Source organism: Athene noctua, chromosome 21, assembly GCF_965140245.1.
Source record: "Athene noctua chromosome 21, bAthNoc1.hap1.1, whole genome shotgun sequence".
Classification (NCBI taxonomy): Eukaryota; Metazoa; Chordata; class Aves; order Strigiformes; family Strigidae; genus Athene; species Athene noctua.
The window spans coordinates 251,118-278,608 of record NC_134057.1 but is presented as its reverse complement, the minus strand read 5'-3'; the positions used below and the strand labels follow the sequence as shown (position 1 = coordinate 278,608).

The following is a 27,491-nucleotide window of genomic DNA, read 5'->3' as shown; positions in this document are numbered from 1 at the left end:
TCTCTTGGCGTGAATGTCTGTGTTCCCCTGCAGCCGGTGAGTCTCTCTGTTCCAGTTTGGGGCTGGAAGACTCTGCTGGTGCCTGTTACCCTGATCCGAGTTAGCAGCGAGGAAGCCTCGCAGCTGCCGTGCTCCTAGGTGAGTTGTGCCACTTTCCTTAGTTGGCATTTTTTTTCTGAAGTCATGCTCTCATTCTCTAGCAGTCATTCTGACATAAAGCTGCCTTAAGGCAGGAAGAAGTGAGCACGAGCTCCAAGCGTACAAAACTCTTTTACTGACATGGCGATGCCCGCTGCAGGGGTCATACCGTGGATTTCTGCTGATGGGGAAGCTGGCACTGCTGACTTCATTGAACTTCTGCAGACGTGGTGTCTGAAACATCTAATTGGCAGTATCCAATGCTGTTAGACTCCTTACATAGCTGTGCTGTAGTCTTGGAAACAAACTTCTGTTCATTCTCGATCAAATAATTACCTATACATGTCTTTAAAAGCGCTCTTTTATGTATGTTCCTGTTTTCTCTCACAAGTGTGCATTTGACTCAGGGAGATTCTAAGCCAATATGAGTCTTCACAGTTGCATTTGTTTTAAGCAAAGCCTCGATGTACCTAAGCTGAGCGGGAACTTTAATCTGGGAACGCAGGAGTGGAGACTTCCAGCGCCTGGGCCCTGGAGGAGATGGCTGTTGTAACCTGGATGGAGGGGGATGGAAGGACTGAATGGAGTCGAGATCTCTTCTTGTGGGTTTGCTGTAAATTTGAAGCAGAAGGTGGAAAAGGCGACGTGTATTTATGCCCTACTCAGCCTCTTCTCACGGTACCTAAGGTCCAGGCTCCTGCAGCCCCTTCTTTGGACCCCGACTGCATGAGAGAATTTATGGTGTGGGGGTGAGTGGAGTCAGAGGTGGGGATCTGTGGTGGCTGTGTGGGAAGGGAGAAGTAGGAATTCTGCTGGGGTGTGTGAAGAGCTGTTCGGGGGCCTGTGTGAGAGTGGTCGGGATGGCAGGAGTGCTGCATCTGGTCTGCTCCAGGAGAGGCTGAGGCTTTACTCATCTGCAGGGGTTTGTCTCTGCCCCAGGCGCCTCAAAAGTGTGTGTGAAAGAGAAGGATGGGCTGTTCTTGTGTGGGTGATAGTGGAGGTAGAGAGAAAGTACAACTTTATAGAAATGATTTTTTTGGAGCTCTACATCCCTTAGCAGATTTTGTTCTTGTCAGAAAATAAATACAAGCAGAGCCTTGCTCCTCTGCCCCAGAGAAGCCGCTCCTCTGCTCCCTTACGAGGTGACCAAAAGGGAGGGTGGAACTTTCTTGGTAACTTGTGGAAATTCCCTGCAGCTTCCCTACTAGATATAATTTGCCCTGGGGAAATAATTTGGGAATTACTCTGGTTCACTCAGGTCAGTACTTTGTACTGGCGAGTGACGGGAAGTTTGTGTTTCTGAGGAGGGGACAGACCCCTCTGAGGACAGTTATGGAGCAGTTGAAGGGATGGGAAGATTTTTGTCTTAACTAGAGCACTCAGTTTGGCCCTGTGCTTTGCGGTACTTTCTATCTCTTCTATTAAAGATGTATAGCAAGTGTTTAGGGATATTTCTTCTCTTGCCCCCAAATAATTGCATTAGAATTCATATTTCTGCCATGCTCTGTTATGTGTAGAGATAGGTAAACTGGTGAATGTTAATTTTTCTCCTCTCGGGAAGAAGATAATCCAAACGTGCTTTTCCTTGTTTGGAAAAGACTCTAGTCTTTATGAGGATGGGATTGCTCTCTTTGCTGGTGTAGTTCAGTTTGCTGTGCCAGAGACACAGACAGATGGATACAGGTCTCGTGTCTGACTGCAGTGACACTACGGTTGTGTGTGGCTTCTGGTGGCGGATGCTGCCCGGGCAGGTGGGTATCCCTGGTTTGGTGTGTCTGTGCTCTTGGCCAGTCTGTGCTGCCCAGCCCAGTGTGATCTCTGCTGGAACTGGAAGAAAATGTTGCAGCTGGGTGGTGGTGGTGGTGGTGGTGGTGGTGAAGGAAATAAAGCAGCAGCTCCACAGTGCCTGTGGTGCTTCCGAAGTGGTGGTGGGGAAGGTAAAGGAAAATGCAAAAGGCTGAAAGTGAATCTACCAGCAGCCTGTGTGGGTTTTGGGGCCCTCTATACACCCCATCCTGCCTTGGGGAGACTTTGCAGACAGTTGCAGGAGCCGAGTGCTGCAGCTGTGTGTCTGCCCGGCTCCATTCTGGCCGAGAAGCAACCCCAGCAATGGAAAACCACCTGCCTTCAGTTCTCTGCCGTGTGTTCCGGCCTTCTCTCAGCCGGGCACAAAGGCACAAGCTGTCACCCTCGGGCTCTGTCTGTGAGCTTTCCTGTCCCGCACTCCCTGTGGCCAGTGAATTCTCTCTGCCCACAGGCCTTCCACAGCCCCCGCTGCCGTGCTGCCTGATGCCTGACGTGACAAACCCGAGCTGCTCAGCATCAGAATCCTTCCTTTTGTAACGTCTCTGCGGTGTTTTGCTCCCCGTTCCAGAGGGCACAGTGCTCTGGGCTGTGTGCAGAGGTGGAGAATGTGCAGGTTTACACCTGGAACGGGGAGCGTGGAGTTTGTGTGTGGTGAGCACGCGCTGGCGCTGGAGCCAGGGACTCCTTCGCTGAGCTGGGCCCTTTGCTTTTCTGTTCTGCTGCCCTCAGCCAGGCACAGAGTATCCCGGGCAGAGCCTGGTGGTGGAGCTGCACTCTGGGGGCTGTAGGGAAGTGTCTGCCCTTTCCCAGGAAGAATCCCACACGCTCATTGTTCCCACAGCCAATGCTGTGTGGCACTTGGTTTAGGATCTAATGTCCCACAGTAAGAAACCGCTCAGCTGCTGCCAGGAGCGAGGGACTCGCAGCTCTGCGTGCCGAGGGTGGCATTTCAGCTTTGCTTCCCTTGTTAGAATGCTTTCTGTACCTTTGAGGTTGGGTGGTTTTTTCCCTTTTTCTCAGTTTCCGGCCCACCTCCCCTGCAGGACACATCCCATCTCAGTGTGCACAGGCTCATGGAATTTGAAATGGATCCCAGCCTCCTGCTCACCGCAGGGCTGGCTTCTAACAGCCGTAGTATGGTCACAGATGGTAAAAAGAAAGGTAGGGGACATTCCTGTTTCCAGAATTTTGTTTCCAGTTTGGTTCATCACTTTCACAATATTGATGCGAGGAGCTTGGACATGCTGGAAGGCAGGACTGTGGTTTCAGGAGGCATGTTTGGGCTGTTGGTTTAGTCCTTTACTGGTATGAAGACAAAGACTTGTTAAAAAATCATACAGTAAAATAGAAAAAAACCCACCTAATTTGTCTTGTTAACTAGTTACTTGCAATGTGGAAAAAGTACTTTATTTTTTTTTTTTTTTCAAATTGAAATAATCTGACTAGTGGTAGTTCTTGTCTCAAAGGGAAGAAACAGTTGTCTGGTTTATAATGACCTGGTTCATCTGCCTTTGTGGTGCTCCCTGTTATATAGAAGCTCTCTCAGCTGTTTGGTGCCAGACTTCTTTTTTCTTCTTTTTTCAATTTAAAAAAAAAAAACAAACTTTATTCCCTCAAATCATATTCAGTGCTTGAAATCCTTTTAATTTTCTTTTTCTGTTCTTCCTCAGGATGATGCTGTGGAATTATTTTGTTATTCTTTACCTTATGACCTGGAATGGTTTGGGTTCTCTCGTAGACATAACATTGCAAGAGAATTTGGAATTCCTCTGATGCTGATCTCTCAGAGGATTAGCATACAAGCATGATGTGTAGGAACAGCTTCCAAGAGCTGAGGCACTTTTTGCTCGTTCCATTCCTTCCTTTATTTGACTCTGTTGTTCAGCTGCGATTGTTACTTTCTTCAGTATTATTTTCTGATTAATTTTCATAATTACTAGGAATTACCCTATGATTTCTTTGTGAATCCAGAGAAGGAGGTGCAGATGGTAAAGCTGAAGGGTTCTTTCTGTGACACTGTCAGGAATTACAGGAGAATATTGTTAATATTGTCAATAACCCAATAAACTCCCAGTGCCCCTTGGTCCGTCCCAGTTCATCCCAGTGCCCCCCAGTGCTTTACAGTTTATCCCAGCTCTCCCGTGTCCCAGGGCTCTTGGACGCTCACCAGGGCTTGCACGGGGCTTTGCACAAGTCCCAGGTGTTGCGCCCGCATTTGCACCAGCCCCAGACGTGGCACGTGTGTTTGTACAAGCCTGAGCATCGCACAGGCCTTTGCACAAGCTCCAAACTTTGCACAGGCCTTTGCACACACGTTTGTACAAGTCCCAAACGTTGCACGAGCCTTTCCCCATCCCCAAAGCTTGCACAAGCACCAGCCTTTGCACACCCACTGGCACGAGCCCCACCATTATCCGACCCTTTCCCCCCCCGCCCAGGGGAGGGCAGGGGGTGGGGTGGACACAGGGTGGGACCAGCTCCACTAAAACCAGCAACTCCCAGTTCCCCTCGCCTCTGTCTCCAGCTCCCAGTGCCCCTCCCTGCTCCCAGTGACCCCCCCAGTGCCAGTGCCCCCCCGCCGTGCCCCTTCACTTGGCCCCGCTCCGGCTCCCCCTGGGTCGCCAGCTCCAGCCCGTGGTGGTGCTGCAGTGGCTCTGCTCCTGCCTCGCCCTCGGGGAGCAGCAGGGGGGGTGGAATTTGGCAATTTGGGGAGGGGGATTGTGCCCCAACTCCCCCTGAGCCCCCTCAGCCACCCCCTCCTCCCTGCCCGAGGCCTGGGTCCCTTAGGGCTGCACTGTGTGCCAGCCCCCTGCCCTCGCCCCGATGGGGGTTTTGGGGTGCTGGGGGGAGCGGGAACTGGGAAAGGGGGCTCTGAGGGGGTGGGTAGCCCGAAGTGGGGGGCCCCTTCCCCCTCTTCCTGGACGCGGGGTCCTGCAGGGCGGCGCTGCGCCTGCAGCAGCCTCCCCTCCCTTGAGATGTGGTTTAAGCGGGCGCCCAAGAGGTGGCAAAATCTTCTCATCAGTCCCTGTGCGTGTACGAGTCACCACAAACGCGTTAATCCTCGTTTTGGGGACAGAGACGTCGTCGAGATTTTCAGACATCACTGAATTTCAGAGACCCTTTCCTCCTGGTGCTCTGCTCGTTCCCGGTAGGATTGCTTTGGTTTGTGCCTTCCCCGGGGAGAGAAGGGGCCCGGCTGTGGTGGGTTGACCCCCGCCAGGAAAAGCCCGACCCGGGGATGGAACAGCTGAATTCAGCGGCGGCCTTTGGAGCAGGGACAGAGGTGGTCGGGCCGTGGGAGAGGAGCCGGGGAGGAGGGGTGTGGGGAACACCAGGAGAAGAGAAGGAGGCACTGAACGTCTGAGTGTAACCGCTGCAAACGTCAGTTCAACAACAAACTTCATCTGTTTGCTGCAGAGCGGAGCTGGAGCCAAGGGGTGACGTTCCCCAACACCGCGCTGCCCAGACGCTCACGGCCACGGGATTTCTTAAAACAAGGCCATGACTGGGTATTTCCTTGGGGCAGATCCCTCCTGCGCTCCGAGCAGGAGGAGCATCGCGGCTGTGAGCGGGGCAGAGGCTGCGCGGGCAGCGGGGACCCGGCTGCTGTTCAGCCCCTGACGCCGAGGGGCAGAGGAGGAGGCGCAGCCGTTCCCCATCGGGTGCCCCGCGCCTGGAGGAGGACGGGGAGAAGGGGCGGCCGGTAGGTTCCGGGGAGACTGTTGGAATCTTGGGGGGGAAAATGGAGAACTGGGGGGCCAGTGGGATCTGGGCAGGGGCTAAGGGGATTTTGGAGGGACTAGGGCAGGGGGGGGCGAATGGGGTTTGGAGAGGCCACAGGGGTGATTTGGGGTCCCTGAGGGTCCCAGGGGTACCTGACCCCCACCCCCCTCCATGTGTCCCCCCTCAGCAGATGCTGCTGCCTCAGGTGTACCCCGAGAGCATCAGCCCCAACTACCTCCAGTACTAGTGCTGGGAGGAACTCCAGGTGCCACTGGGAGGAACTGGGAAGGGGCTGGGGTTCACCAGAAGGGCTGCTTGGAGGGGACTGGAGGGCACTGGGAGGCAGCTGGGGGCTACTAGGAGGGACCTGGGGGACTGAGAGGTAACTGGGAGGGTAACTGGGAGCACTAGGAGAGGACTGGAGACACTGGAAGGTGGTTGGGGGCCACTGGGAGGAGCCAGGGCTGTGCTGGGAGAGACTGGGAGGTAACTGGGAGGGAGGTGGTGTAGGTGGGGGTAACTGGGTAGTAACTGGGAGCACTGGGATGGGCTGGGGGTCACTGGTAATTGAATGTGGTGGGGGACTACTGGGAGGTGTCTGGGGGTTAAGAAGGACTGGGAAGTAGCTGGGAGGCAGGTGGGGGTAACTGGGAGTAACTGGGTGTGGCTGGGAGCTCTGTACAGACCCTGATGGGCGCCCTGACCACCTGGGTGGTCCTCCAGGCCGTGGGGGTGGGGGACAGCGCTGCCACCATCACCGGGGCCACCCTCACCTGGGTGCTGCAGGGTGAGACCCCCAAACCCCTTTTCACCCCAAAACCATCCATGGCCCCAGGATCCACGTTTCACCATCAAATCCCCCAATTTTACCACAAAATTTCCATGTTTGACCCCCAAATCTCCCATTTCTGACTCCCAAATCTCCCACTTTTGATCCCAGAATTTCCCAGTTTGACACCAAATCAGCCTCAGCACCCCCAAAATTCCTATTTTTCATCCCCAAATCTATCCTGAATGTCAAAATCCCACAGTTTTACCACAAAATCTCCACCAGCATCCCCAAAAGCCTCCCACTTTTTCCCCAAAATTCTCTTTGGACCCCAGAATCCCCCAGTTTGACCCCAGAATGTTCTAGCAACTAACCAGTGCCCAGTCAAAACCAGCTCAGCTCCCCAGTACAGGAGAGGATTTTGGTGCTGGGAGAAATGGCGACGTGCCAGCTTGGCGGTGCCTTTTCGTGCCCTGAGGTGTCTCGGGAGGGGCAGGATGGGCTAAAGCTTCCCTCCTCCTCCTCCTCCTCCTCTCCGGGCTGGGTGCGGGTGTGCGGTCCTGGGGTAGCGGCAGAGGCCGGGGGGGACCCTGCTCAGCACACTCAGGGGGGTCCCCGTGGGAAGGACGCTACGGAGTCCCAGTGGCTTGTGGCTCCAGCTTTATTTAAAAAAATCATTAATCCAGTACAGCCGTCTTCCAGAGCATTTGGTCTCTCGGAGGCTCATCAGAGCCAGCAGCACAGCGACCGCAGGCTCCATCTTGATCTCAGACTCTGCTCTGTTGTCAGGAGTGAGACGGTGTCGGCTGCCAGGGACCTGATGGAGAGTTCCGAGTCTTTCCCCAAGGGCAGGAGCGCTGTGAGAGAAGGGAGCAGAGCAGCCGTGAGCCCCCAGTGCCTGCGGGGACCCCCAGGACCCCCCCCAGCCCATGCCAGCCCCAGCCATCTCCTTCCCTGCCAGGAGGAGCCGGTGAGAGAACCAGAGCGGCTGACGCTGCTGCTCAGGAACGACCCGTGTGCCCCCGACACACAGAGGGGCTCAGGACCGGGCCAGGCCTCAGAGTCATTTTTTCGTTTGCTGTACGAGCGGGTCTAGAGCTGTGTGTGGCCTCAACGAGCCCGTGTATTGATCTGAGCATCCCAGCGTGGAGCCAGGACATCATCAGCCTCCTGGCAAGGGGCACGACAGGGATGGCTGTTCTTTCCCCACAAAGTCCCTTCCTTTTTGGTGAGAAAACAAAATTCCTCCAATTTCAAGACCTTACTAAAGAGATATGCTAACCTATGTGTTAAGACACAAACAACTGTGAAGCTGCTCTTGAAAAAAACCTCCTGAAACTGCTCGTCTGCCCCTGGAGTATTTTCCTGGGGCGGGGCCGGGCACGGCAGCACCTGCCCGGGCTCTGTCCCTACTCACCATCGCAGATGTCCCCCACACTCTCCTGGCTGAGGATCCTCCGGTGCCGCGCAGCAAGACCTGGGGCACAGAGGTAATGTCAGAGCTCTGCTCCCCCTGGGCAGGGCTGTGCCCCAGCAAGGGGGCAGTGGGACCCAGCAAGACCCCCAGCGAGCCCACCAGTGGGAACTGGGGCCGGGCGGCCAGAAATGGGTCCCCGGGGACTCACCGATGAACCTGACGGCCGCCTCCCGCACAGTGGCCTGAGGGTCCTTCAGGTAGGGCAGGCTCTGCAGCAGGTATTCGTCCACCCTGCTCTTCCTGTGCGTTATCTGAGGGAGCACAAGGGCACGGGGCTGGTACAGACCCTCCGCAGCCGTCCGGACCAGTCCCTCCTGCCAGCACCCCCGCTCCCTCCCAGTACCTCCCATCTCCCAGCCGGGAGCCCCGTGGGGCTGAGGGCCAGAGAGAGCCGCAGGCAGAGGGGGCTGGGGGTGCTGAGACCCCTCCGTCCCGCTGCCAGGGCCCCGCTGGGCCGGGCTCTCCTGGAGAAGAGCCCCTGGGGGCTGCGTGCTGGAGGGCAGGGAAGGAGGCTGCAGCTGGAGCAGCGGGGCTGGAGCAGGGCGCCGATGCAGAGAGGCACAGCCCCCCCAGGCACGGCTGCAGCCCCCGTCCAGCCCGCCCCGGGGTGTGGGGGGTGTCCTCACCAAGCACTGTCCGATCAGGTCTGTCTGCCATGTCTTGGCCGCGGATCTGAGCCTCCTCCTGCCCAGGAACTCTCCACAGGCGCTGAGGGTGTCCCGGGAAGCCTGCGGAGAAGCAGAGGCTGGGAGATGGCACCAGAGCCCGGGGAGAAGACCTGGCATCCTCCTGCTCTGGGCCTGGCTTTGAGCTGGGGGCACGGGGTGATCCCGGGATTGGATCCCCCTTCATTGCTGGGGCCATCCCGCGCTCTGGGAGCCGGCCCCGGCTGAGCAGGGAACTGTCTGTGCCAGGTTCTCTGGCCCTGCTCGTGCTGGGGCTGCAGGGACCCTTCCTGTGGGCCGGGGGGTCCCCAACTCCCCCTCCAGCTCTGCAGCACTGGGACCAGTGCAGCGGGACCCTGCGGTGACACACATTCCCATTGTCCCTCACGCCCAGGCCACCCCCGTGGTGTCAGCACACCCTTCCCCGTGACACCAATCGCTGGTCACCGCACCTTGGCCACGCTCTCCACCTGGTCGCTCATACGGAGTAACAGTGGGACCAGGACCCTCTGTGCTGTCTTCACCATTTTTCTCTTGTTTCTCCCCACCGCGGTCTTCATCACGTCTTTGAAGAGGCGGATGGAGAGCTCCCGCACCCGGCTGCACTCCTGGCAGGGAGGAGGACAGAGGCAGCTCAGCACCAGCCGCTCCTCGCCCACGGGGAGCAGGGGCGTTAGCGTGGCCGGGGGAGAGGAGCTGCTCCGGGATCAGATCCTGAACCAGGAGCCGTCGGCCAGACCTGCGGCTGCAGCATAACGGCCCCAGAGCACTGAAAGGCCACGGAAGAGGAGCGGGGAGAGGAAGAGCCCCAAAAGGCTACGCAAGAGGAGCAAGGGGGGGACCCCTGCCCAAATGCTTCCCGCATGGCCGCACTGGAGGGCAGCCATCTCTCACCCATCGCCTCTGCTCAGGCTCCCATGGCAGACTTACATCATCAAAGAGGGGCAGGAGCTTCTCTGCAACCCTCAGAGAGATGAGGTTGGCCTCTTCCCTCTTCATGTGACCCATCATGTTGACGAAGAGCATCAGGGCCTTCATCCTGACATCGGCGTTGGCTGCCAGCAAGTTCTCCATGATGTCGGGCAGCAACACCAGCATTTTCCTTGCCTGTACGGAACACACCAGTCACCTTCTTGTGAAGCAGTGAAGGACCCCCCCCAGGCACCCCCCAGCCCCCTCAGAGCAGGGAGGGTGCTTGGAGCCATCACCCCTCATCCTCCCAGACGGGGCCAAGCCACCGCATCCCCCAGGCCCCGGATACCAGTGTGTCTCCCCTTGCCGACCCCCCGCTCACCGTTTCGGGTGTTTCTGAAAGTGTGATGAGGCCCGTGAGCACCAGCGAGAGCGTCACCGGGCCGGGATGCCTCAGGAACCTCTGCGCATTGTAGAGGGCAGCAAAGTCCTTGTCATCAATGTCGGTGCAGACCAGGAGCTAAAACGGAGACAGTGGTGAGAGACCAGCAGAGCTGCAGGGCTCCCTCCTCCCCACCAGCACGGTCCATGGGAAATGTCTCCTCTCCCCCTGAAACCACCTCCGAGTCCCCACGTCTCTGACCCAGGACCAGCAACCGCCTTGACTCTGGTTTCTGCCCCTTCCCGGGGTCTCCAGGCTGCGGAGCTGGGCAGGGGGATGCAGGCAGGGGGAGGGCAGAGCGCTGCCTGTGCCGGGACAGGCTTGGTGGGGCCAAACCAGCGTGGGGTGGGCCCGAGCGTGTGGCACAGGGGTCTGGCTGGTGCTGAGCAGGGGAAGGAGGAGGAGGAGGAGGAGGAAGGCAGAGCGGTGGGGCTGGGTGTGGGTCACTCACAGCCAAGGGGTAGATGCAGGCGTCATCCACGGCAGAGCTGAACACCCTGCGCTCTCGGCAGTCCTCCAGCACGCTGACCAGCTCCGGCAAGATGGTGCATAACTCCCAGGGCGTGGAGATCAGCACCTCCCACATGGCCACGGCAGCGCTGCGGAGCCAGAGCCAACTCGGTCAGTCGGGCTGCCTCGGCTCCTCCGGACCCCGGCCCTGCCCACCCCCTCATTTCGGGGTGCCCGGGGAGGCAGAGGGGGGTGAGGTTCTGTTCCCGTGGGGCAGGGGCTCTGCTGGGGCCGGCTCGGGCTGAAGGGGGAAGCGTGGTGGGATGGAGAGCCCTGCTCCTCGGGGATATCCCGCAGTTTCCCGTGGTCTGGCAGCCAGAGTCTCTGGGCCACTCTCCCCATGGAAACAAGCCCTCAAGGCTGTCGGGGCCGGTACCTGTCACACGCTGGAGGGATACTCAGAAGGCTCCTGACCACCTCCCTGGGGCTCCAGCTGGTCAGCAGCAGCAGCAGCGAGTCCAGGCTGTTCCGGGCTGGCTCCGTGCAGATGTGCTCCACATTTTTGTGGATGTATCTCATCACTTTTGGCACCTGGAGGGGACATGGGTAAGGATGGTGCTGCCATTCCCACCCCTCCCTGCTGCCTTGAAATGGGTTTTGGGTGCCTGAGAGCTGTGTTAGGGCAGGAGGGAAGAACAAGACTTGACATGGAAGGACAATCCAGCCACGGGGCACTTACATCCATCAGCCAGGATGCGGGGTCCCTCACAGCCATGTCCACGATGTCACTGCCCATCTGCCTGTCACTGGCATCGTCTGCCGTCAAGGCCTCGATGGCCACGAGGAGAATGTCCGTCCTCTGAGAAGGCCGGAGGTGTTCGCCAGACACCTACGGGAGGAGGGATGGGGGGAAGGCGTGTCACTCCGAGCATGCCGACGGTGCTGCACGGCTGATCAGCTCAACCGTCCCTGGGTCCCTTTGCTGCACAAGCTGATGCCACGGACAAGGGTCCCTGGGAGCTCGTTACCATTGTCATGTTGCTGCTGTCAAGCCAAGAAAGCAACGAGGTGCTCTCAGAATCCCGTCTTGGTTGGAGCTCTGTGAGCTCTGGATCCTCCTCCGGCAGGATCTCGCCTACAGGTAACAAGGAAGAGTCAGTAGACACGCCACCTTCCCAACGAGCCTCCCGGGCGGCGCAGAGCTTTAAATGGCCCCACGCCGAGGAAATGGGGTCCCGGCATCGAGCCAGCCCCGCGGAGCCCTCTACTCACCCATCTGCAGCGGCTGGACCACGGACACCTCACAGGGCTCTGGAAGAGAGCTGCTCTCCTGGGGAGCCCCCACCTCCTCCCAAACCACCCTGGGGCTGCTGGGGGGTCTCTCTGCCATCCTCAAAAATGGAGGAAAGTGGTTGAGGGGCCGTGGGGGGTTCAGCTTTAGGGAGCGATGGGAAAAGACGTGGGCCGTGCTCAGGAGTCTCCTCGCTGCGCTCCTGCCCTGTCCCTTCCCCGTGTTGTCAGACACCGTGATACGGTGCCGGGGGAGACACAGAAGCGTGTCACAAAGGGGGTCACGGTGACGCGTCACCCAGGCCGGGTGGGGCAGGGTTCCGCTGCAGGGGGGAGGGACCCAGCTCGCCATTGGCCAACAGCTCCTCTCAGGGTGTCCCCAGGCCCCCATCATTTCCCCTCAGCACCTTCCTGCACCCCCCGGCTCGTCCTGGAGCGTTCACACACCCCAGCACAGCCCCCCGAGCACCTGCTTTGGTCCCGACAGAAACACTCCAGACTGCCCTGCCCCACTTTGCGGTCACCTGAAGCGTTTGCTCGCCCGTGTCCAGTTCTGTCCCACGCTCACAGAGTAGCTTTAATCTGCTACAACAGGGTCCTGGTTTCAGCTGGGGTAGAGTTAATTTTCTCCAGCTGGGAGGAAGCACAGCCCCAGGGCTGTGTGTTGTGACGGCAGGATCTCTGTTCTGTCGGGGGCGCTGGCCGGGAGCGGGCTGGGTATCGGTCGGTGGGTGCTGAGCAATCGCCTTGGGCATCACCCATCTGTACTTTCTATTACTGTTATTGTTTTATTACAGTCACTAAACTGGTGGTTTTTTATCTCAACCTACGAGTTTTCCTTGTGTCCCTCCACTCTCTTCCCCCATTCCCCCAAGGGGAGGGTGAGCAAGCGGCTGCGTGGTCTTTGGCTCTGACAGAGTTCAAACCACGAGAGTCCTTTTTGGGGCCCAGCGTGGGGCTCGAAGGGTCGAGATAACGGCAGATCGGGTCAGTGTGTCATAGCCATTGGTTAAAGCATTCATTACATCGGCTTATCAATTGCTGGGCATAACGTCCATCGCTTGGCTCCTTAAAACTGCCTCTCCTCATTTGCTGTATATAGTCCCCCTGCTGCTGCTCAGCACCCATGGGAGCTGGGTTAAGATTTTCATTTTGCTGAACTGTGTAACACCGATCGATGGCACGATGAAGTTGTCAGTCCTGAGGCTACTTACAACTCTGTTTGAGAATTTGGGGAATTTTGAATATCCAACTAACGTGGTCATCTTACTGCTGGGAGCCAGTGTGTTCCCACACGTGGTACAGGCTTTGTTCAGGGTTAAGCAACTATTGAAGAGAATCACCCAGAGATCTACCCCAAGGCTGGAGAATTATGAGTGGCTGGGGGTGTGGGACAGCACGGGCAAGTGCCCAGAACAGTGGCCACCTCCGGTGTATTGGAACTTCACTCCCAAACAGGTGCAGAATCCCCAAAAACTAGTCAAATATTTGGAAAAGGTATGGTGTCACCCGGGTAACTGCAGAGAGACCCAGCTCACTGCAACGTGCTGGGGCCTGGCCCGTGCCTACCGAGTCAGTGTGCAGAGGTGAAAGCCATCCAGGTGGCCTTGGCTGCCGCCGAGCGAGAGAGGTGGCCAGTGCTCTGTCTCTGCACTGACTCGGGGTGGTGGCAAATGCGCTGTGGGGGTGGTTACAGCAGTGGGAACGGGGCCACGGGCAGCGAGAGGCAAACCCGTCTGGGCTGCACTCAGTGAGGGTGAGATACTGCTGCTGGGGTAGAGAACCTGGCTGTGAAAGTACAGCGTGTAGGTGCTCACGTACCCGAGAGTCAGGACACTGAAGAACATCGGAACAACCAACAGGTGGGTTAAGATTAAGGTGGCTCGCGTGGATCTGGACTGGCAGCATAAGGGTGAACGATTTCTGGCTCGCTGGGCCCTTGACTCCTCAGGCCATCAGGGCAGAGATGGAACACAGAGATGGGCAAGTGACCGAGGGGTGGACTTAACCATGGATGTTATTGCACAGGTGGTCCATGAATGTGAGACGTGCTGCCATCAAGCAACCAAACGGTTAAATCCCCTTTGGTACAGGGGACGATGGTTAAAGTATAAATATGGGGAGGCCTGGCAGATTGATTCTATCACGCTCCCACAAACTCGGCACGACAAACCCTGTGTGCTTACAATGGTGGAAGCAGCCACTGGTTGGTTGGAAACTTATGCCGTGCCTCATGCCACTGCCTGGAACAATATTTTAGGTCTTGAGAAGCAAGTCTTGTGGTGACATGGCACCCCAAAAAGGATTGAATCAGATAAAGGGACTCATTTCCAAAACAGCCTCACAGACGCTTGGGCCAAAGAACGTGGCACTGGGGGGTGTATCACATCCCCAATCCTGCACCAGCCTCTGGGAAAATGGAGCGGTACAATGGACTGCTGAAACTGCACTGAGAGCAATGGGGGGTGGAACTTTCAAACACTGGGACGTGCATTTAGCAAAAGCCACCTGGTCCGTGAGTCCCAGAGGATCTGCCAAGCAGGCCGGCCCTGCTCAGTCAAACCTCCCACGTGTGGCAACTGAGGCACGGACTCTCCACTGAAGTGCAGAAGGAAAGACCCTCTATTCTTACAATAGTACCTACTTATGCTCTCGCTAAAGCTCTTACTTCATAATTAGCGAATCAGCAATTAGGCAGCTCTCAACCTTTCCTCCTACCAGCACAGAGCACTCTCACACGCTGTGCAGACCGATCCCCTGCTCGCCCAGGCGCTGTTCCCGCGGCGGGAACTCCTCACAGTTCAGCACTGTCCCACAGCTCGGGGTGGCAGCTGTCCCTTGTTTTTCCCTGACACCTCGGCACAACTCGGCAGTTTCTGATCTCTCCCCCAAGGCCTGTTTCTCATCAAAGCCCCGCTGCTGCTCAGGGGCTGTGCAGGGCTGACAGGCCGATGTCTCCCCCACGCCTCTCTGTCAGGTGACCACCCTCAACAAGTCTCACACTGATGTTTTCTTCAGAGCTCCTCTGGCTACAATCCTACTGAAAAATCCCTTCTCGTTGTCAGACACATCACTGGCCGCTCCCAGCTCTAACTGAGCTTTGGCCTCTCCTCTCTCCTCCCCGCGTGTGCGAGCCACGGCTCTGCCCCTTCCTGCCAAGCCTGACCTTGCTCCCAGAGAGGGTGCCATTCCTTTTGCTCTGCAGCTCAGCGAGCAGGTCCCTGCTCAGCCAAGCCCCTTCTGCCCCCTCGCTTGACGCCTGACACGGGGCAGCTGCCTGCTCCCGAGCTCCCCAGAGGTGCTTCTGCAACCCCGACCCCCTCAATTTGGCAGCCTCCTCCCTCACCTCCAGCATCACTGTTACAGTCACAAAGGAGCTTAACAACAGAAATACTGAAGCCAGCCAAGGACAAAAGGAATTCAATTAGAGTATCAAGTCAGGCGGAGTTTCAGTGACTCTCTAATACTTTCTAAAAGACCAGAAAATTCAGTATAGAAATGGACTAAAAGGTCTAAAAGACTAGAGGACTAAATGACCAGAAAATCCAAATAAAGGAGTCAGGAAAACACATCTCTAGAAAGTATCAGGTAAAGCTTTGCTTTCTGAAGCTTTTCTGAACTGTGAGGCAAGGGGTATGATGAAGCACAGCCCTCCACCCATAAAGGGAATTTATACTTTGATGAGGCCACTCCCTCTCACATTGGTCTGGGGAAATCAAGAAGCTGACAAACACTCCGTGTGGGATTTGTATGCGACAGGAGCTGGGAACTGATGCGTGCTGGCCCTGGGTTTAGGAACAGATGCTCAGCAGTCTGGCACGGATCTCATACTCATCTTTGCTTTACACCACCCTTATTTAAAACCAAATCCCAAAAAACCCACACAAAACCCACAAGCAAAACTTTAGACCCAACAGATTCTGTGAGTGAAGGGGCAATCCAAAGCTCGACTGACTGTTTTGCCACCATGTGCGATTCACTCTGCCCTGCTCCAGCAAGGGCTGTTGCTAACTAAGACCAAGGTTTTTCCTTTTGCTTTTATTACGCTGCTCGGGACAGTCAGAAAAAACCCAGCCTTTGGGTTGGAATTTTCCACGCTTTGAGCCCGGGAGAGCGAGCTAGAAATACTGCAGAAACACCAATTTAGAAATCTGAGTTCCAGCAAGGAAAACCAAACCTCGTCACAGAGACGGGACGTCTCGGCCCCAGACGGGACCGACGTTTCTGACCTTCGTGGTCCAGGAATCCACGTGACCAAGGAGGTGGCGCTGCATCGTCCCCCGGGCCCAGACCTATGGAAAGGGCCATTAACTACGTGTGAGAACTTCAGAGAATACCAAGAGTTTGTAGGGTCTGTGACAGTTTCTGACGCTAACTACATCATTCCAACCGCATTTTTCCCCAAATTCTTACACACCTGCTGGCTGGATCACGGGACTCCTACAGCAGCTTCACGGAGGACGCGCTCACTCTCCAGTCACGCTACAGCCACCCGCCATGAGCCCAAAGTCAGTCTGAAGCTCTCTGCTCTACGAGGATAAAATTGCTCTGAACTGCAGGCTTGATGGAAGAGGTACCTGAATGGGCAGTTTCATCAGGGTAACGTAGGAAATAATCGATCCCATTTCACTGAGGCCACGGGAATGGCGTTCCTTGGCATCAGACTTCTTTCAGACGCCAGCGTAAAGGCTTTATGCTTTATGTCCTTCAGCTGTTCCACGGGGTTCAACACAAATCCCTTCCAACTCCAGTTTTAGATCAGAAATGGATTGTATCCAGTGTGAGCCTTGCTCTCCAAGGGAGAAATCCTTTTCCCACTACAGTTCAGAGTTTGCAATGGCCATTTACAGTGACCACGAGCTTCGCAAGCTGGATGAAGACAGCTCAGCGCTCGAGGATTTCTCTCTCCCACATTCCTGATGCAGCTCGAATCCAAACCTCTGCACAAAGCTGTGTACTTTACAGACCCGTTTCTCTCCCTTGACCACTTTTGCTGTGGAATTTACCCCTTCTGCAGCCCGTATCGAGCGCAGGTCAGGTACATCCTTGTGTGGTGATGGGGCCCGGGGCCTGCAGGCCAGCTGGTACCGGAACTTTCTCAGCACCTGCGCGCAGTTGGCGATGGAACGGCTGCAGTTCCCCAAAGCTGGGCTGCTGGAAGGAGAGCTGGAATCCAAACACCCTGAAACGATTCCTTCATTAAACACTCACGTACAGTCATTGCCAAGAAGTTCTCGACGCAACAGCACAGGCACAGCAGGTCAGGATATGAAGGCTTTGGCCAGACACAAGGACACGAACTGCCATGAATAGGGACACTGAGGTCGGTCTGCAGAAACAACTACTGCACCCCGACTGTCCCTATCCAGGACAAAAACTGCCTGCAGGTAATTCACCCCCGCATCTGAAACGCCTTCTCCACAAAATATCCCTCTCATCACACGGCAACAGAGCCCGGCAGCTTATCACGGGCCGCTACGGCCAACGGGTGCCACAGAGACAATCTCTCAGCACACGTTCCCAGCCCATCCCCAGCAAATCTTTGGAGGAAAACGTTCTGGAGGTCCTAAGCCATGGAGACAGGTAGAAATGACAGTGTCCCACCTCACGTCCGAACCACTCAGCAGGAGACTCCACTAGTCAGCAGCCGCCTTTACCCAGTCACAGGCGATCACCACAAACGAGTCAGGTCTATCTCCTAGTACGGCTGCACTGGAATCCTTTGGGACTTTTCTCATCCATAAAAGCCAATCTCCAACAAACGCACCCCCTTCTCCTGACCAAGCTTTTCCCATCAAATCACTTTGGTTTTTACCGAGTTGGACTCTCCGCCGCTTCTGTTCCTCTCTCCGAAGGAAGGCGTGCAGTGCCCTGAGGTCTGTCACATCCTCCTCTGCGCCCGCAGAATTACACAGAGCGGGGGAAGAGCCGCAACGAGACCTTAACCTGCCGCTTTCCAGTGGCCCAGCGCTAGGGGGGACGGTGACCTGCTGGGAGAGGAGCTGGAAACCTTGGGCAAAGGAAAACAAACGGTTGTGTCACAGAAGGAAGACAGAATTCCACCTTGATTTCTAAACGACATGAACATAAAAGACTCTCATTTGGGGTCTGGATTGGGTTTTTGTGGTCTCCTTTGCACTTACATTTTGATTGCTTGGCTTTGCTTTGTTCTGAAACAAACCAGCTGCTCTAAACCGAGGAAGTGGCACTAGGGAAGAAGGACAAATCCCAATATGACAAATTTAGATCCGCTTTGCAAAAGGAGCAAACACACACATAGACAACTCTCCAGTGGCTACCGCTCCCCTTCAGCGGCACAGGGCACCAAACGAAGACCCAAACTGCACGCTGGGGAGCTGTCCTGGTCCTTACCCGAGTGCAGCTGCTGCTCGGGGAATAGGTTCCAGCACTGACGTAAGAAGCGCTGCCGCTTGGCAGAGCCCGTCCTTGGGGGCTGCACCCCGGGACACAACCGGTACCAAACTGTGGGCGGGCGCGAGGGCGGCGGGACAGGCTGTAACTCAGCACACTCTGGCCCCGGGGCGGAGGAGAAGGTGCCGCCAGCTCACGTGGTGGAGTTGTTTGTACCGCTGCGGGAAGGAAAAACAGAATGAGCATCGCGGATGCAGCAGCCCCAAACTCTCCTCCCCGCTTAGACACGCACACAACGCTATCTTAAGGCGATTTAGAAAAGATGCAAGAAGGGATGCTAGAAAAATCTGGCCCCTACAGAACTCGGCAGTCAAGTCACTGACAGGAAAAAAGAGAAGACTGAGACACAGGACAACACCTCAGCACCAATCCTGCAGCTTCAGATTTCAGTGTTACCAGGCACCTTGCGTAACCCAGGGGTTTCTCTATTCCATCGCCTATTTCATCAGCTCAGCTCTACCTGCCTACTCTGTGCATCTTGAGCCGCTGAATGTCTCAACTGATCTGTGCAAATGAACACAGGAGATGCTCAAACCTTGGTGTTACAGCGTTACAACCGTCTGCTCCCCGTTTTCTAGGCCAGACGAGCAGAGCGCAATACTACCGTGCCAGCATCTCGATTTTGGTATATTTGCCTTGTCAGCTTCTTTTTAGAACTTTGCTTTGATCTCCAAAAGATTTCTGAGTGGCTCATTTCAGACTTCACACAAAGCTCTGTCTGTCCCTCTCCTTTCATTCTCCTTACCCAGCGAGACAGTAGTGGGACATCAAAATTAAATATGGACCTGCACTCTCTGCCTGGCTCCTGCTTCCACGGACAAGTCACAAACTCCTTGGCCAACCTCACAGGGTTCAAGTCCCTCCCTGTCCTTCAGCAGCCGCTCTCATCCTGCCCTTTCCCACCGCCTGTGTTTGTTTCCCCTCCAGTTCTCCCACAAACACTCAACAAATTGTCACGTGACGTGGTGAATTTTAATACGCTGCGGTAATTCAGTTTATTGCTCCTGTCAGAGGAGGCGATTCAGAACGCGCTTCGCTAGAGAATCCTGCCCTTGAGAGAGACACCATCTTGAAACAAAACAAAAGAATTCAAAAAGAATTGCCAGAGATATTGACTGCACCCACCTGCATTCTGCAACCCCAGCAGGCTCTGCTGGCCAGGACTCACGACAGGCTGGTCGGTGCCCCTGCGTATTTGAAGCACACCCAGAAACCAGAGGCGGCGTTCAGGCTGAGCAGAGATGCAAGTGCGAGTTCTAGAAGAAACAGAGAAGTTTTTATCGTAGCTTGAGCACGGAGAATAACCAAAGTGTCTTGTTTGCAAAAACGGGCATATGCCCATTAAAACCAGGTCTAATTATTAGTGCTGTCAGTAAGTACCAATTTGGGCAACAGCCAAGATTTCTTCACCTTTTTATGCCAGAACCATTGGAGATAATTTTCCTTTCTGTACTGAGATTAATTGACACTGCTAAAATTGAATTTTTAAAGATGGACAGTTGTTTTCCAAATCTACTACAATGAAGTTTCACAGTATTTCTCAAAAAACATCTTCTGCCAATTCATCTGTAACTCATCTCATGATTTTCCTCCTCCTCCTGCTTCATCCTCTAATCATATTTGATACAGCTGGCTTAGAGTCTGCTCCTCCAAAACAAACTTGAATTCTTGTGAAATGCCATCCACGCCCATGGTACAACAGAGCAGGAAAATCTGCCGTGTTCCTCAAAGCCTTCCTCTACACGGTCAACAGATTTAAGGCACCAAGTAAGTTCTTCCTGTCTAAGAAAGCTGTTAACACTCCTTACCTGTCACTAACACGGATGAAATTCCAAATTTCAAGGGAGACAGCGGAAAGCAAACTATGTCTTTGGTTTACATTTAAAACAAACAAAAAAATGCATTTTTTTTTAAAAAAAGCTAGTTTAAAGACTGCCTCTCCAGCAATCAAACTGACAAGTGAAAAAAAGAAAAGAACCTTGAAAACTAATTTAAATGCTGCAGCAACTCACCAAGATATCAGAGCGGCCAGCAGGCGGTGTTGTAATAGGAGCTGATGAGATTTCCAGTCCGGAAAAGAAAAAAAAGAAGTTAGCATTTTGCAACTACTCAGTCCCAGGAAATATTTCGGGAGACAGGAAGGAGGAGGCTTTGCTTGTTTGACTCAGGTGTGACAATTAACGCACATTTCAGTACACAGCATGCCTGCGAGAGACACGTGAAGGAGTGCCCAGGCCAAGAGCCCTTTCCGGGCTTCCATCTCCTTCCTCATCGTGACGGCCCTGTCGATGATGGAAGTTGCTGGTTCTGGTGCCATGATCTCTAACAACAAACACAGAGAAATGACAGAATTTGACAACTTTTATACAGTAAGACCCTCAGTCAGCACAGGATTCAGGAAAAAAAAGCAGTAATCCAAAACAGACTCTGTAAATGGACTTTACCTTTAGCCAGAGTCATGTTTAGCATCTTAAAAAAAGAAAAATCAGATTCTTTTTACCAGTGAAAATAGATGATATTTCTTCGATGAACTCCCCTGCCAGCATTGCCACCTCAATACTGAGGAACAGCGTCCACCTCCTCCAGTGAGGTGCAGATAAGAGGACAGAGACAGATTCCAACCTCAGTTTTGAAAAATAACATCCTTCAGCAGCCAGAGGCAAAGCTCCTGCCTTCTCCAAGCAGAGGGAGCCAGAGGCAGGAAAGGCCTTGCACAGCTCTGCAGTTTTTCTACTGAAAATTCCCACTCGTTTCAGTTAGGAACAGAGGATTTTCAGACCGTGCAGCCACGACCTGGGGGTTCGGTACATCTAAAAGTTAATACCAGATGTGAAAGAAATAACCCTGGTGACATCTTCTTCTAGTCCTGTCACCAAAACTTGCTGCTGTTCCTTCCTGCCACTCACTTGAAAACTGGTCACATAATTCCTCACTAGAGGGGAACATAAATAATTTGCTTTCTAGGACAAATCCGTCATGTACACATCACTACCTGCTTACTGGTACAAGGATTCAACGGTGAAACAGTGAACATCAGGGTTCCTGGGAGATCTCTACAAGAACACGCTGCCTGGCAGTTTTCTTGACAGGCTTTTCACACGGTTTCAGCCCCAAGACTTCCCTCCCCACACCGACAAAGGAGCGCCCCCTGGCAGAGACCCGCTCCCCATCCTCACGCTCCCCACCTCTCCCTGAGCCACGTCCTCCTGCAGAGGCTGCGCTCTCGGGGCACGGAACTCAAACGGACGCTGGATCCTGTTCTGCCGGCAGAGGAGGGCCGGCTGGGGGGTTTCCCCTCCAGACTGAACGGTGTCCTCCCACGTCCCTGCCCTCTGCTGCTCGGGCACAGGCAGGAGGGGAGGCCTCACCCCGACAGCCCGGCAGGCGCTGACCCCAGGGCCACACAGGGAGGTTCCCCACACCGCCCCTTGCCCCAAGCCCCCACCTTCCCCCCACGCCTCCCCCTCCTGGGAGGGCCGGGGGAGCCCCAAAATCGGGCTCGGCTCGGCCGGCGTCTCCTCCCCGGGGTCTCGGGTCAGAGCCGCCTCCAGTGCCGCACGCAGCGCCCCGAGATCGGGCGGGGGGGCCCTCGCTGCCCCCCGGGGTTCGGGGGGACCCCCCAGGGTAAGGGGGTGCCCCCTCGGAGCGGCCCGCGATGGGGGGGCACCCCTGGGAGGACCTGGTGGTGTGGGGGGAGCCCTCAGGATCTCGGGCGGCCCTTCAGAGGCCTCTGGGATGGGGCGGGGGGGAGCCCCCTCTGCCGGGAGGGGGGCGCTGGGCTCGGCCTCTTCCGCCATCACCTGAGGGGCGAGAAAGGGGGAGAAAACGGGAGATTTGGGGGGGGGTGGTGGTGGTGGTGATGCAGCGAAAATAACGAGTTAACGGGGCAGCGGTGGCACTAATGGGGGCGCACCCCTCACCTGGGGTCCCCGAGGGGTCCTGCCCCCCAAAACCCCCCGGGGAGGGGATCCCCCTGGGCGGGGGGCCCTCTCCCGACCCTGTCAGGGGGGTCCCGTCCCCCGCTACCAAGTGCCCTCTCAGGGGGTTCCCGGGGAGGGGGGGCTGGGGGGAAAGGGGGTGCGTGAGGGTCCGGGGATACCAGGGAGAACTCGGAGACGCCCGCCCAAGCGCGGGGGGCCCTGCCTACCTCAAAGGCCGGCGGGGAGGAGGGCGGGCAGAGGAGAAAGAAGGGCGGGCAGAGGAGAAAGAAGGGCGGGCAGAGGAGGCGGCAGCGCCCGCCCCGACCGGCGGCGACTCCTCGATGGCGGCAGCCGAGGGAGGAAAGCGCCTGCCCGCCCTGCGGCCCTCGCGCCGCGCCGGCCCCGCCCCCGAACGGGCCCTCACCCGCCATGGCGGCCGCAGCATCATCCCGCACCCCTCCACCGCGTCCTGCGCATGCGCCCCGCTGGCCCCGCCCCCTCTCTGGCAATGCCCACACTCCCCATGGCGGCCACGGCGTCGCCCCGCACCTCTCCTCCGCGTCCCGCGCATGCGCCCCGCTGGCCCCGCCCCCTCTCTGGCAATGCCCACACTCCCCATGGCGGCCACGGCGTCGCCCCGCACCTCTCCTCCGCGTCCCGCGCATGCGCCCCTCTGGCCCCGCCCCCGCCGCGCCCACACTCCCCGTGGCGGACCCCGCTCCCCTCAGGGCCACCGTGATGGCGGCGGCGGATCCGGCCGCTCTTGCGGGCTGCGGTGAGGCGCGAAGGCGGGTACGGGGACCTCGGGGGTGGCGTCACGCCCGCGTCGGGGTCTCCCCTGCCCGGGGGGTGCGAACCCGGCGGCTCTGGGGGGGTTGGGGTCCTCCCTTCCCCCCCCCTCGCCTTTCCCCCCGCCCTTCCCGGGGGTCACGGGTCCGTGACGTCCCGGCGAGCGCCCCGGCTGCGGGGCGGCGGGTTCAGCCCCCCTTCCCCCGCCGCTGGCCGCTCCCCCGCGGGCCTCGGCCGGGCGCTGGCGCAGCCGCTGGGCGCGGGGGGGGGCGGGCGGCGGCCTCGCACGGCCCACGGACCGGCAGCGGGGCCGGGCGGGGCCCGGCGTCCCGGGGGGCGGCGGGGGGTCGGGGGCAGCCCCCAGGGAGCCCCCCCGCACCTGCCCCACAGATCCCTCCCAAACCCCCCCAGGGACGTTTCACGGACGCGCAGAGACCCCCCAACCCACAGAGACCCCCCTCGGAAGCGCTGATGCGCTGTTACACGTCTAGAAGCGAAGGCAGAACGTAACTTTATAATTTTATTGGAGTAAGAACAAGCAAAACAGCGCTGGGTGCTCAAAACAAACCCGCTTCCTTTCTAGCCTCGCTTAATTACGTATTCCTGAAACGGGCGTATTTCCTCTAAAAAGTTTCCGCGTGGCCCCAGGTTGCCCAGGGGCGGTTGGGCTTCTCGAATCCTCTCAGATCTCTTGGTGTGGTCTGGTCGGGGGATTCCATACAGGGATCTTTCCCAAAACATCCCCCTCTCCCTGTGCCCAGCGCAGCAACAGTTCTCATCGCATGCGTTGCAGAATGCTCTCCCGAGTGCCCACGCTAGAGATCACTCTGATTTCACAGCGCGGATCACCGCTGCGTCCCTCACGGAGCTGAGGCTGGGAGCAGAGACCCGGCTTTTGGTTGTTGGCCCAGACTTTGGGCACAGCTACCCGTGTGTCAGCCAACAGCAGTTTCGGACTGGGCCACTGAGATCAAATTCAGCTGGGCTTTCTGTGTGGTGCCAGGTCATGAGCAAAGCCTGGGCATTGCCCCGGAGGGGCCTGCATTGCTATTTTAAGTGGCAGAAAGATGCTTCTGTGTACAAGTTTCCTTGCAGCCCATTTTCAGTACTCGGGGGTAGGATCTTGACTGACTTCTGACTGGAATAACTCTCGGTGGGCGTCAGGAGCAACAAACGCATTTCTCCCTGTATTCACAACTCAAGGTCGGTGAAGGAGACGCTGCAGTCCAGCCTGTTTGAAGCTCAGCAGCACTTATCTCAGCTGGAGATCCCCAGGAGTCAGCTTGAAATCCAACTTCACGCTGTCACGCAGGCCAAGGAGGTGACACAAGGTGAGAGCCTCCTGTCTCTGGTGATCCCCTGCCTAGGGAAGGTGGTATAAAAATAGCTCTGTGTCCGCAGTGCTTCTGAGGAGCGAAGGAGACGGAGGCAGATCTCTCCTGCGCTGAAGTTCAGATGGCTCAAGGTCAGGGAAGTCAGAACCATTGTTTGTGTAGACTCTGAATCTTGCCGTTTGTCCTGTTTGCAGGGGAAGTGAAGTGCCTTCGGTGTGAGCTGGAAGCAGAGCGATCTCTAATGAGGCAGGAATGGGAAAACGTGGCACAGCAGCTCTTGCAGACAGAGCAGCAGTATAACAGTTCCCTCAAACTGCGGCAAACTGAGCATGAAGTGGAAATAAACAAGCTCCTGCAAGACCTCGTAGGAAACTATATGCTTCTGAATTCTGCAAGCAAGCTCTGTGGGCTGGCTTTAGAGGAGTAACAACCTGAGGGTGTGAAATGGCAGCAACATCTGTCATAGGTCATGCCGTGCTGGGCCAGGCAGATAATCCTAACCCCAACCCCTAACCCTTAACCCCTGACCAAAACACCTAACCCCTACCCCCAAACCCCTAACCTCTACTCCCTAACCCCCAGCTCCTAACCCCTGCTCCCTACCCCACAACCCCTACCCCACAACCCCTTCCCCTCAACCGCTACCCCGTAACCCTAACCCCTACCCTATCCCCTAAACCCAACCCCAAACCCCTACCGCCAGCTGCTATCCTCCTACCCCTAACCCGGAACCTAACCCTAACCCCAACTCCTACCCCCAGCCCCTCATCCCAGCACCTCAGCTCTAACCCCTAATGACTAATGCCAACGCTTAACCCCTCACCACTACCCCAACACCCTAACCCTATTCCCTGAACACGTACCCCCTATCCCTGACCCCTACCCCCTAATGCCAGCTCATAACCCCTATCCCCTAACCCCTTACCTGTAACTCTAACACCCAGCCCCTACCCCCCAACCCCTGCCTTCTAACCCCATGCCCCTACCTCCTCCCCCAAACCCACACCCCCTAACCCCCAACCCCTAAACATAACAGCTAACCCCTCCCACAAAACGCCTAATGCCAACGCCTAACTCTGACCCCTACCCACAACCTCCTAACCCCTAACCTGCTACCCCTAGCTCCAGACCCCTTGCCCCTATCCCCTACCTCCTCCCCCCAACCCCTCACACATAATGCCCAACGCCAACACCTGACCCCTGAACACTAACCCTATCCCCTAACCTCTCACCCCAACCCCTAATGCTAACGCCTAACCCCGACCCCTAACTCCAACCTCCTACTCGTAACTATAACTCCTAAGCCCTTGCCCCTAACCCAACCTCCTACACCTAACTCCTAACACTAAGCCCTGCGTTGTAACCTTCACCCCTTAGAACAACCCCTATCCCCTAAACTCTGTCCCCTAACCCCTATCCCCGGTCCCCTATTCCCATCCCCCGGCCCCTGTCCCTAACCCCTACCTTCTCGCCCTCACCCTGCACCTCTCACCCCTTAGCCCAACCCCCAAGCCCTAACCCCTGTCCTCAACCCCCAACCTCCTCGCCCTCATCCCCTCCCCCCTCCTCCTATTCTCTAACCCCAACCTCTGAGCCCTACCCCCAGCGTCTACCCTCCTACCCCTAACCCCAACCCTAACCCCCAACCCTAACCCTCGTACTTGAAGGCACACCAAGACCCAAGGGACTCTGCCAGGACATGGAAAGCACCACGGGTTCAGTGTGGGCCTAAGACGAGTTTAGCTCACACCCCAGCCTCCAACCCCTAACCCCCTACCCCCAACCCCCAAACTTAACCTTAAGACTAATCCTAACCCACAACCCTTAACCCTAAACCCACAACCCCAATCCTAATCCCGAAACCATAACCCCTACTCCGCCACCCTCAATCTCTAACCCTACCCCTAACCCCCACCCCAACACCAGCCCCTAACACCTAACCCTAACCCCAGTCATAGCCCCCAGCCCTAAACCCTCAACCTTTAACTCCCAACCCCTAAACCATAACCCCTAACACTAATCCCTAACCCCCAACTCCTAACACCTCACCCCTGCCCCTAACCCTAACCCCCAGTCCCCAACCCCTAACTCCAATCCTAATCCCAGACCCCATCCCCTACCCCACAACCCGTACCCCACAACCCTAACCCCCAGCCTCCAACTGCCAATCCTAACCCTCAGCCTCCACACTAACCCCCACCCCCAGCCCCCTAACCCTGTCCCAAACCATAACACCTAATCCCAGTCGTAGTCCACAGCACTAACCCTAATCCCAACCTCTAACCTCAGCCCCCAAGCCATAACCCCCAAGCCTTAACCCCCAAGCCCAATCCTAAACCCCTACCTCCTGCTCCCCAACCCCTATCCCCTAACCACAACACCCCAGCCCCCAACCCCCACACTAACCCAAACCTCAATCCTGTCCCCCAACCCCTAACCCCCAGCCCCCTAGCCCTACCCTAGCCCCTAGCCCCCACCCCCAACCATTAACCCCTAACACCAAACCCCAACTCTAACGCACAACTGCTAATCCCCAAACCCTTGACCCCCAAACCCAACACGTAACACATAACCAAAACCCCGAACCCCCAAACCCACCCCTAACCCAAACCCCCAACCCACAATCCTAACCCCAAACCACAACCTATAGCCCTAACCCCAACTCCAACCTCACCCCCAACCACTAACCCCTAATCTTTAACCCCAACCCTTAACCGCCAAGCCCCAACCACTAACCCAAACCCCTAATCCCTAACCCTAAACCCCAAGCCTAACCCTGACCACTGACCCCCAACCCTTAACCCCCTACCCCAACCCCTAACACTAACCTTAAGCCTAACCCCCAACCTACCCGCAACCCTTAACCCCCCACCCCAACCTCTAACCGCTAACCCCCCAGCCCCTAACCAGTAACCCCTAACCCCCAACCAGTAACCCCTAACTCCCTACCCCCAACCCCTAACACTAACCTTAGCTTAACCCCCAACCCCCTAACACCAACCCTTAATCCTTAACCCCCAAGCCCTAAACCAACCCCAAGCCTAACCCTAAACCCCTAACCCACACCCACCACCCCTAAACCCTAACCGCCTGCCCCTGTCCTCCAACCTCTATCCCCTACCCCAACCCCTAACCCTCGTACCTGGAGGCACGGGAAGACCCAAGGGACTCTGCCCGGACAGGAAAAGCCCCACCGGTTCAGTGCGGGCCGAAGGCGACTTTAGCTGGAGGTTGGGAGCTCCCCAGCCAAAGCCTGGCAGAAAGGGGCAGGATCTTACCAGACTCCCGTCTGCCATGAAGTGCACTCCTCACGTTGCTGCCACCTGCAGTCACGGGAACTTTCT

The 27,491-nt window shown here is 56.6% G+C and overlaps 1 pseudogene; it reads right to left on the bottom strand.

The window, feature by feature from the left end:
* Window positions 1-20,421, bottom strand: part of LOC141968913 (transmembrane protein 209-like) — a 62,254-nt pseudogene extending 41,833 nt beyond the window's left edge.
* Between the last annotated feature and the right edge of the window lie 7,070 nt (window positions 20,422-27,491).